Raw genomic sequence first — 10,877 nt, 5'->3', positions numbered from 1 at the left:
TGGATATTCTTGTAAACTATGGCCTATGCCCTGGCACCTTGAAGCATTGCAGAATTAAACCTTAGCGGCACAACGGAGGAAAACTCAGATTCATCATCTAGAGTCAATACAGGCCATGACCCGGATCCTGCACGGTATCAAACTCAACAATTTCAGCGTAAATTCACCGAGTCTATGATACACACGGAAGGCATAAACAAAAGCTTACAGTTTGTTTCCTTGGGATTCCTAGACCAGATTGAAATCGAACATTACGACAACGCCAATTCCACAAGCTGCATTCCGAGACCTGCCTCATTTCCAAACATATAAAAAATAACAGCAGTGCTTCTCAGGCACAGCCAAACCAGTCCCAGTTGTCATGCCTGCTATACCGTCGATTTCGCGACAATAGATGATAAAGCGTTGGTGTTGAAGCTGGAAATCTTAATTCTGCAACGAGATGTGACTATGTGAAAGGCTATGAACTTGTTGCAATATTTGATGCAGACTTATGATCGTCGTTGACGGTGGCACAGGAAAAACAAATCCTGATTTTCTTAAGTTGCCTAATCAGCAAACAGTTGATCATCCTAGTTTCAAGCTTGAGATCGTCGTTGACGGTGGCACAGGAAAAACAAATCCTGATTTTCTTAAGTTGCCTAATCAGCAAACAGTTGATCATCCTAGTTTCAAGCTTGAGATCGTCGGCGACGGTGGCACAGGAAAAACAACTTTCGTAAAGAGGTATCTTACTGGAGAATTTGAGAAGAAATATGAACCAACCATTGGTGTTGAAGTGCATCCATTGGATTTCTTCACAAACTGTGGTAAGATTCGTTGCTACTGCTGGGATACTGCTGGTCGAGAGAAGTTCGGTGGTCTTAGAGATGGATACTATATTCATGGACAGTGTGCTATTTCTAATGTTTGATGTTACTGCATGGCTGACATACAAGGATGTCCCTACTTGGCACTGTGATCTTTGTCATGTCTGTGAAAACATCCCAATTGTTCTTTGTGGAAACAAAGTTGATGCGAAGAACATGCAAGTGAAGGCAAAGCAGGTTACTTTCCACAAGAAGAAAATTTTGCAGTACTATGAAATATCAGTAACCCAACAGTGGGACTGTAATGCACGAAGCACAAATCAACAATGATGTGATTGCATATGAAGCTTGGCCTGAGAATGAGTTAACCAATTCAACAATAACATACTGCGGAGGAGAGTACTCTAAGCCTGACAGAAAGGATATTCGCATACGACCTGTTAGCAAAGCGTACTGCAAAAACTCCAAAGAGCAGACCAAAGAGTGTAGAAACTGGTGTCAAAATCGTATCTGGCATGACGGAAATAAGAAGATCAGATGCCTTCATAAATCGGGAGGAAAAGATCCATGTAGGATTTCAAGCAATCAATACCTGATCGGTTTTGGAGTGATTCGAATTTCCGCTTCTCAAATTCCTGAGTTTCATGAAACATGTTTACTTTCGATAGTGGCAGCTATCATGTCTTCCGTCTATTCCATAATCGGTTGTTCTCTCGCAATTAACCTAGGCAACACCAAAGAAAGCTGTCAAGGATGAATTGGGCAATGCAGCAGGAATTGCAGCAACTGCCACAGCTAGCGATGGGATATTTGACAAGAAATTGCCAGGAGAAAAGCCTATACAACATAAAGGAAAATACCAAAAGTTCTTGCCGGTAGTAGAAGGAACAGGGATCGTATCATTGGAGAGAGGCAAACTTTGCTTGAACTTGTTGATTATATTTCAGATGTGAATTCAAAGTTCAGTGAAGCGACAGTGCAGGAGATCACTAAGATGGCAGCGACAAAATTGTTTCGAACTCTACCGTGTTCGAATCATGATGGTAAGCTTGCGGAAGCATATGATCCTGAAGAAGAGGAACCTACGTTGGAACCGGCATGGAGCCATCTTGTATATTGGTGATTATAAATAGGAGGTTGTTGTTAGCTTAGGGAATCTTAAAAATCTTGGTGTCAGAGAGCTCCAACATGCAACGGATAGTTTCAGCTCCAAGAATATACTCGGTGCTGGAGGTTTTGGCAAAACTTATTGACGGGGGAAGAAACAAGGTTGCTACGGAGTTTTCAATCTCTTTTCTTCAAACCTTGCTCATTGACGAACCAAAAGTTGTTTCAGAACATCGCAATCTTATCGATGCTTTGGCAAAGCTTACTACAAAGCATGGATACCCCGAATCGTTGCGACAACTCATTGAGATGATCAAGAATCCTGTTGCTTTATCTGCTAGTAATGCCGGAAAGGAAGATAAATTGAGGCTATCTAGAGACAATAAGGGTCCTAGTCTGCTAGTTGGAAACCGGGAAGAGTTAAACATTGTAGATTCTGCCAAACCTGATCCTGCTGGATTCCGTGAGCAGGTGTCCAAGTTGTTTGCTTAAAGGTATGGGATATGTGAACTTCCTGTTGCCATTAATACATCAACTACCCACTTCATCGTACAGTTGCATCAGAGTGGGCTGCTCAAGGGGTTTATGGGGATAACTGCTCTTATATGTATCAAGGTTATGGATATACACCATATGGAGCGTATGCTTCACCCAATTCCTCCTCTCCAATGTTTCAACATGATGGTCAGCTGTATGGGCTGCAACAGTATCAGTATCCTTGTTCTTATTACAACTCTCCAACTTCTGCCGATGTGTTTGCTCCAAATAAAAACCAGTGTTGCACAACGGGAAATGTCAACTGCGGCTAATGCGAACCGTGTTCCTTCTAATGTTATGAATAATGGAAACTCTGTTGGCATAGTCAAGGGTGATTGTACAAACCAAAGTGGGTTAGAGTCATTTCTGAGTACCTCGGAGTGGGACCACCATTGTATTTTGTTGTGAAAGACTACAATTACAGTTTGGAATGGAAACATACAAACCAGCTATGCTCCATTAGCAACTGTGATTCAAATTCCCTTTTAAATGAGCTGCTCATCTTGTGTTATAAGAAGTGATATCTAGAGCATCATTGGTACCGAAGTCAAGCTACACTGCCAAACCTGCTGCCTCATGGCTTGATGATTTCCTTGTATGGATATCACCTGAAGCTTTTAGTTGCTGTCGGAAATTCAGAAATGACATTGTCCACAAGTCTTGACTACTTAAAGTCTGAGTTAGCAGTGTACACTGCTCAGTGTAAAGCACTAATTGATCAAAATAGTGTAACAATATCAAAGCTTAAGGAACACAAGAGTAGGACAGAAAATGTCAGCAATTCTTCTTGCTTGCATGAAAGTGAGTGTCGGCTTAAGGTCGTAAGGCTGGGGCAGTTGATGGAAAGTGTTTGTAGAGATGGTGCAGGACTGTTTTTATCAAATGTAGAAGCTGAAGCCAAATGTATAGTTCTCCAAGGAAAATTGATTGAACTGGAAACTGCAATTACCTCATTGAAACAATCAAACCAACTTGAATGGAGTGCATGGAGCTATGAAACGCTTGGTTCTTCTCTCTGCCGATTTGGATGATAGAGTGGTTCCGACATTAATACCTGCTTTGTTCCCAAGTTTGCTGACCATTGTATCCTCTCCGCAGATATATGATACATACATACGAACCAAGGCCCTTTCAATAGTCTATTCTTGCACATCTATGCTGGGGGGCGATGAGTGGTGTTTATAATGCAGAAACAGGTTCTCTAGTAGTTCCTTTGTTTAAACCATGGATGGAGCGATTTTCTTCTATGCTGGAAATTCCAGTTCAGTCTGAAAATCCAGATGATTGGAGCATCAGAATGGAGGCTCTGAAATGTTTGAATCAGTTTATTCAGAATTTCTCAAGTCTAATTAAAAGTGAATTTGAGGCTGTGTGGGACGATCTGTGCTGTGATCTAACTGCCAGTTTGAGTAAGCTGCTCGATGTCTCGGATAATACATTTTGGAGAACTGGATGGGTTCATTTCAGGTTGCAGCATCAAATGGCATTCATTTTCAATGGTCAAGGTAATAGATACATCACTACCTTTTAGAAGCAACAATCATAGTAAGATTTTGACTGTTAGTCCAATTGTTGTACCAACATCAAAGAGAGCTCAGTTTTTCTGTTAAAAGTGTAAACCTAATGCACCCTGCCACAAGGTTAATGTGTGCTTTAGAAGGAAACTATCTGGTGTGTGAAGATGCTCATGAGTCAACAGATCAATACTCCAAAGAGCTTGATGAACTTCAGTGCATTCAGTTTTCATGTTCGGTCCCTGTGACGAATGAAAGAGGATTTATTGAGATTGAGGACCAGGGCTTGAGTAGCAGCTTCTTTCCTTTCATAGTGGCAGAGGAGGATGTTTTCTCAGAGATTCGTGTGCTTGAGCCTTTACTTGAACTAAGTGAAACTGATCCAGATATTGAAGGGTCTGGAAAAATTAAAGCCAAAAGTCAAGCTAGGGATTTCATTCATGAAATGGGCTGGCTTCTTCACAGAAGTCAATTGAAATATAGGATGTTCCACTTGAGCTCTGACGTAGATCTCTTTCCATTAGAACGGTTCACGTGGCTTATGGAGTTTTCCATGGACCATGATTGGTGTGCAGTGGTAAAAAAAAACTGTTGAATGTACTGCTTGATGAGACTGTGAACAAAGGAAATCACCTTACCCTGTATCAAGCACTGACAGAAATGGGCCTCCTTCACAAAGCCGTAAGGAGAAATAGCAAAGCAGTTAGTAGAGTTTGCTCCGAGAGAATGTTACGCTCCAAGTTTCGGGGTCCTTTTGAACATGCTCTTTTCGATGCTGTTGTAATTGATGAAGTTGCCCAAGCTCTTGAGTCAGCTACTCTAATTCCTCTTCAGCTTTTAAAATCAAATGGAACCCAATGTATTATGGTTGGTGACCCAAAGCAGCTTCCTGCAACTGTCTTATTAAATATTGCAAGTAAATTTCGTTATGAGTGCAGCATGTTTGGACTTTTACAAAAGGGGTGGGCATCCTGTTATTATACTTACTGAACAGTATAGAATGCGTCCAAAGATATGCAAGTTTCCTTCGTCGCATTTCTATGACAACAAATTACTAAACGGTAGCCAAATGTCTAGCAAATCAGCACCATGTCATCAGACCGAGGGTCTTGGGCCTTACGCATTCTACGATGTTGTTGACAGTCGGGAGGCTCATGAAGAAACTCTGGTGCAATGTCGCTTTGTAATGAACGTGAAGCTGATGTTGCGGTTGAAATACTAAGTTTTTCAAGAGAAGATACCCAGCTGAATTTATTGGTGGAAGAATTGGCATTATTACTCCATACAAATGGTAGAGAGGTCGATATATTGTTACTCTCTACGGTAAGAGCAGCTCAGTCAAGCAGTGCTACATCTCAATTAAGCTATTGGCTTTGTTGCTGGTATGAGACGGATGCGAACGGAAGCACCACGAGTACCTGAAAACCAACAGAATTTTAAAAGAATGAGCAAAAATAACTAGATGTGAATAATCATTTACCGGTAGTAAAAATGCACAAGCAACAAAAATGAAACATTTTCACAGAAGAAGTACAAGGTACATGTTACCTTTTTCAGAATAAACACCAAAACAGGGTAGACAAACTGGCGACACCAAAAGCACTTCCAAGTTTGACATCCCTTTGGTCTCAGCGGCCAATTCAAAAGACCCTTGTAGTGTGACTATAAAAGAGATGCCACTGTTCATAAGGAGAGAGCTGAAAAACCCTAGTTTTTGGAGAGGATTGGCGGCTACCATTCAGAAAAGAAAATAAGAGAATTGAAGGCAACGTTTACCTACATTCGTCGGTCGAGCTCGCCGCAACCGGTTAGCTTCCTTTCCGAACTTTATTTCTATGTTTCGATTCTGCTTTGCATCTTTCTGAGGGAACCATGGTTGTTGTTCCAATTTGATTTCATTTAGCAATACTGTTGCCTGTTTGTGATAATATCTTGCCGTAAACCTTTGATGTTCAAAATGGAAAGAAATCTCTGTGCGTTAAGATGAGCTTGCTTGAATTCTGCTACTGTTTTAAACTTTGTGTTTTATTTAAAAGGCTTGGTCCGTTTTTTATGTTATGTGTTAGCGCTTGAGACTGTACAACAAGGATGTCTATCTGGCTGAGTTGGTAAAGGGGTGCTTTGGTAAACTTAAGGTTCTGGGTTTGATCCTTGATTTTCAGCATTTTTTCATTTTTTACATATTTTCTATTTTCTACTAGTTTTTATTACTATTACCATTTTTTATTATTTTTAAACCTTTTATTTATTTATTTATTTTATTTTATTTTATTCTCCTTTTTTAAACACTTGTTGATTTTAATGTTAAACATCGATTTTTAATTTATGGATTTGACAATTCTCTTGTTATTTATCCACGATTATTATTATCGATACATTGATAGTATTTCGCCGCGTTTCGATTAATCGCATATGACATTTCAATTATTGTCAACATGCGCAAACCGGCTTTGAGCACATTATTTAGGTTTTGTGTGTCCCTCAATTTTTATCCGTGCAAATCCCGATTTGACCTTTTTTCGATTTAATTTTTAAGTGTGTTGTAAATATAACTTGTTGTGTTATTTTCTTCACATGGCTTACTCTTGGGCCTTCTTACAATGAGACAGTTCTCTTGCACTTACACTCATACATTGCATTATTTGTTGTTTGGGCCCGATTTAATTATTCCAGTATTTTGAATCCCCATTTGACAAAATGTACCCCACTCCCCCGATGTGTAATAATTTTACTATTTTAGTTCTTTATTGCTTGATTGTTTAATTAGCTACTAACACAAGAATAAAATCAACCATTTCTAAAAATATCAAAAAATAAGACTCGATCCAACGTCGAGTATTTTCTCAATAAAACAAACCAATTCATTTCTCCCTTCTATTCTATTCCATTTCTTTCAAACTTTCATCAAACGCTTGATTCAATGTCAAGCCAGTTTTCTTAATAAAAACTCAAAAAATATTAATTCATAGTTAAGACCTTTTCAATAAGATGGAAGTGGAACGTGGTGTATATCGCGCACTCCTGAGACTAGGATTCGAGATGTATATCTCGCCAATCCTAGCTCTCGCCATCATCCAAATTTATCCACTTTGTTTTCTCTCAAACACTCATTCAAATTTCTCTTAAACGTCCATCAATACTTGATCTAGGGTCAAGTCATTTTCACAATAAAACTCAAAATACCTAATTCTTATTTAACACTTTTTCAATAAAGGTGGAAATGGAACATGGTGTATACCGTACACTCCTGAGATTAAGATTCGAGACGTATGCCTCGCCTATCTTAGCTCTCGCCATCGTCTAAAATTGTCAATGAGGTTTCTTCAAACCCTTTCTCAATCAAATTCCAAAATACTTAATTCCTATCTTAACCTCTTTCAATAAAGATGGAAATGGAACATGGTGTATACCGTGCACTCCTGAGGCTAGGATTCGAGATGTATATCTCGCTCATCCAAGTTCTCGCCATCACTCAAAATACACCAAACCAATCAATTTCTTTTTCTCGCGGCCGTGCGATTGACTCTTAAACCTTTTTTAAACGAAAGGTACTTTGTTTCAAAACAATGCAAGGCAATGTTTCTCCACCTGTTTTTGGTAGTCCAACAATGTTTTCGTCGATTTGACACAAAGTAGCTTTCGCTAAAATCGACCAACAAACAAAACATTTTTCTACCCAGAACTACGTAAGCCTTGATTTCTCTATTGAGATACGTAGGAGCAGGATTTGTAAATCTTGTCAGGCCCACTAATAAAAAACTTAGGTTTAGTCCTTCGTCAAAAATCAAAAAATATTCTTCTCTCTTATATTCTTTCTTTTCCCACCTAATAAACTGAAAAGCCTAACATTTCAAACTAACATTAACGCACACAACTGACCTAATGGTTCTCGTTGAGTACAACGGACGTGAGGGGTGCTAATACCTTCCCCTTGCGTAATCGACTCCCGAACCCCGATTTGGTTGCGACGACCATAATCATTGTCGTTTTGTTTCTTGGGTTTTATCGATATTTCCCCTTTCCTTTTTAGGAATAAATAAAGTTCGGTGGCGACTCTGTTCAGTCCATCATTGCGAGCGTGCGATCGCGCTTCGCTTAAAGTCGTATCCCCATTCCATTTTTCGAGGTGCGACAGATACACTGCAAGTGCATAGTTTATATCGAGTAGTATAAAATATTGTCACATAGAGACTTGTTATGATCACTGGTTCTTTTTATTTTTTTTATTAGCTAAAATAAATGATTTAGTTGATAGAAGAATTTTGAGTTATTTTAAATTTGTAACAAAATAAGACTTCGAATTATGATTCCTTACAAAAAGAAAAAGTATAAATTCATTTGACCAGAATCAAGATTTTCAAAAATAATAGACATAGTAATTGTCGCGGTAAAGTCATGACCAACAAGCTATGGACAAGCTTAACGTCAATAAAACCAGAGTCGCCACCGCACTTTTATTGTTTCCAAAGGAAAAGGGAAAAGTACGAACAAAACCCAAAGATAAGAAGTTTTCAAATCAAAACTTATAAAATGCCAGAGATTACAGGTAAGGGGTTGGTTACACAAAGGGAAGATGTTAGCATCCAAAGTGTCTTAGGTACTCCTAGGGAGCCCTTTTTTTATGTGTGTATGTGTTTTTGGTATAAAATGATGTTTAAGAAAAATAGAGTGCGGGATGAGAAAAGAATTCATTGATTATATTTTTGTGTTTGGCAAGACCTTCGGACTTGTGCATACGTACCAATATAAAAATGAGGGATCAAAACCTCGTAGTTCATGGTAACAATTTCAAAATGGGTGAATTGCTTTTAATTAAAAGTTAATAAGAAAGGTACAAGAGGTCAAAAATTTGAATGAAGTTGTTACTTATTTTTTTCTTTTGAAATTTTAAGTCAATATGAATAGATTTATTTACAAGTTTGATTTAAGAAAAAGGAGTTTGAAAATTCAATGGCATAAGGCCAAAGTTTCTACTTGAAATAAGGTCTGAGTTTGAAATTTAAAGCAAAGAAATTTTTGAAAAGGGGAAGAGATTTAAAATTTAATAAGTGGGAGGAGATGAAGAGACTAATCCTAAAGCATAAAATTAAAAGTTAAGATTTGAAAAGATCTGACCAATGGGATGCAATCCAACAGACAAGAATGCCATATAGAAAATCCACTTTCCCTTTGGACTTTGAATCAAGCAATAATCAAGCAGACAATTAGCAATACCAGACATCATGAAGATCAAGGCATCAAATAAAGATAGCCACATCCAAGCAAGCAAATCCCATAACTAGCATCTTCTTTGTCTTCTCTTATATCAGATGAAATACTCCTTGATTACTCAGAATAAAGCATTAGACACAAGATCAAAATAACAATTTGCATCAAGACAATGTAGCAGATGAATTCAAATAAATCTCAAGACTTGTATCAGATGAAGGCTCAGTTCACAATAACTTGATTTTACAATGTTGGCATTTGCCAAGTCCTTTTTGCACAGGGAATGTTGCCTAGTTCTAAGTCCAAAAGTTCAAATAAAGATCAACAGTCCACCAAACATTGTTTAGGGTTTTTGTTGTTTATTAAGTATTTTAAGGTCCTAAGACCACAAGCAAAAGAAAAATACACAAACACAATATATACAATCCCAAGATATGGCTCAAACGAGCAAAGTGAAAATGCCATAAACATAAACAAGTTAAATGAAATGTAAATGGAAATGAATGATAAATGACAAAAAAATAAATTGCATAAAGTAAATGACTTGAAAGTAAAGCAATATTAATAAGAGTTAGTCAAATGTTAGTGAAGATTAATTGAATGTTAGTAGTGTTTTGCTTTTTTAATTGATTAAGTCATTCTCTAGAGAACACTCAACCATCCATTCACAAGCATGGATCCTTGAACTAAGACATCTTCCATAGGAGGGAAAAAAGGCCAAGTTTTCACACAATAACATGAAGGATGGGAGACTTACAATCTCACTTACTAGAATGTTATGCCTTGAGGTGGCAGATCTGATGGCCAAGCGTGTATCATCCAACATAGTCCACAGTCAATGCGCATGTATAAGTGGTAATTCAAACCAAAGGTTGAGATTAGATCCTTGGATCAAGATCAGATGGATAAGATGAAGCCAACTCACCACTGGAGCCCTAGCTCCGGTCATCTTCTCACGTGATGACCATCGGACTGGCCCAACCTCAACTCCATGAAAAATGAAAAACAAGGACACTATTTTGAAGAGAAAATGCTCAGGAGCTCGAATCTGACCTTAATTTTCTCTAATTCCAAGTATATAAAAAGATACATGGATTTGAATTTTGAGGATCATGAACTGAGTTGCTTCGATTTGACTTCAAAGCAACTCAATCTTATTGCCTACATTGGTAGGACTCCAACCAACCAAAAATCATAAAGAATAGTGAAGAATTGAAGGAGAATCGAAGAGATGAAAATTCTGAAAAATTACCTTCGAGGGAGCTTCAACCTTACTTGATCTTGATCCCAATTGTGCTTGGCTTGGCTTCAGAAGCTTGTAGGAAGTGATTAAGATCAGAAAATGACTTGGACTTTTGGAGTTTCAATCTCAAAGCAGAATGAGATTTGAAGCTCGATTTTCAAATGAAAACCTTTAAGATTATCCTTCAATGGTGAGGGTTTGGGTTGCAGGTTCAAAGCTTGGGCATGAGGTCCTAAATTTTGAGCATGAAAGGTTGTATTTATAGCCAATGTGATTCATTTCCACACACTTCCAAGATTTGCTAAATTTAGCAATTCACCTTGCATGCTTGCATGGGCGTGCGATATACCCATCAAGGGATGCTATCAGATCCAAAAATGTTTGAGAATCATGCTGAAATCATGTCATGTGGCCATGCATTTGAGTTTGAAATGTGAAGGTGAAAATCATCCAATTGGT

General features: G+C 38.2%; 1 pseudogene; it reads left to right on the top strand.

Annotated features, from left to right (window-relative positions):
• The first annotated feature begins 213 nt into the window (after positions 1-213).
• LOC127128690 (GTP-binding nuclear protein Ran-B1-like) lies at positions 214-1,165 on the top strand (annotated as a pseudogene).
• Positions 1,166-10,877: the final 9,712 nt, after the last annotated feature.

The sequence above is a fragment of the Lathyrus oleraceus genome, chromosome 3 (genome assembly GCF_024323335.1).
Source record: "Lathyrus oleraceus cultivar Zhongwan6 chromosome 3, CAAS_Psat_ZW6_1.0, whole genome shotgun sequence".
In the NCBI taxonomy this organism is placed as follows: domain Eukaryota; kingdom Viridiplantae; phylum Streptophyta; class Magnoliopsida; order Fabales; family Fabaceae; genus Lathyrus; species Lathyrus oleraceus.
The sequence above is the reverse complement of the archived record's forward strand: the minus strand, read 5'-3'. Positions and strand labels throughout refer to the sequence as shown.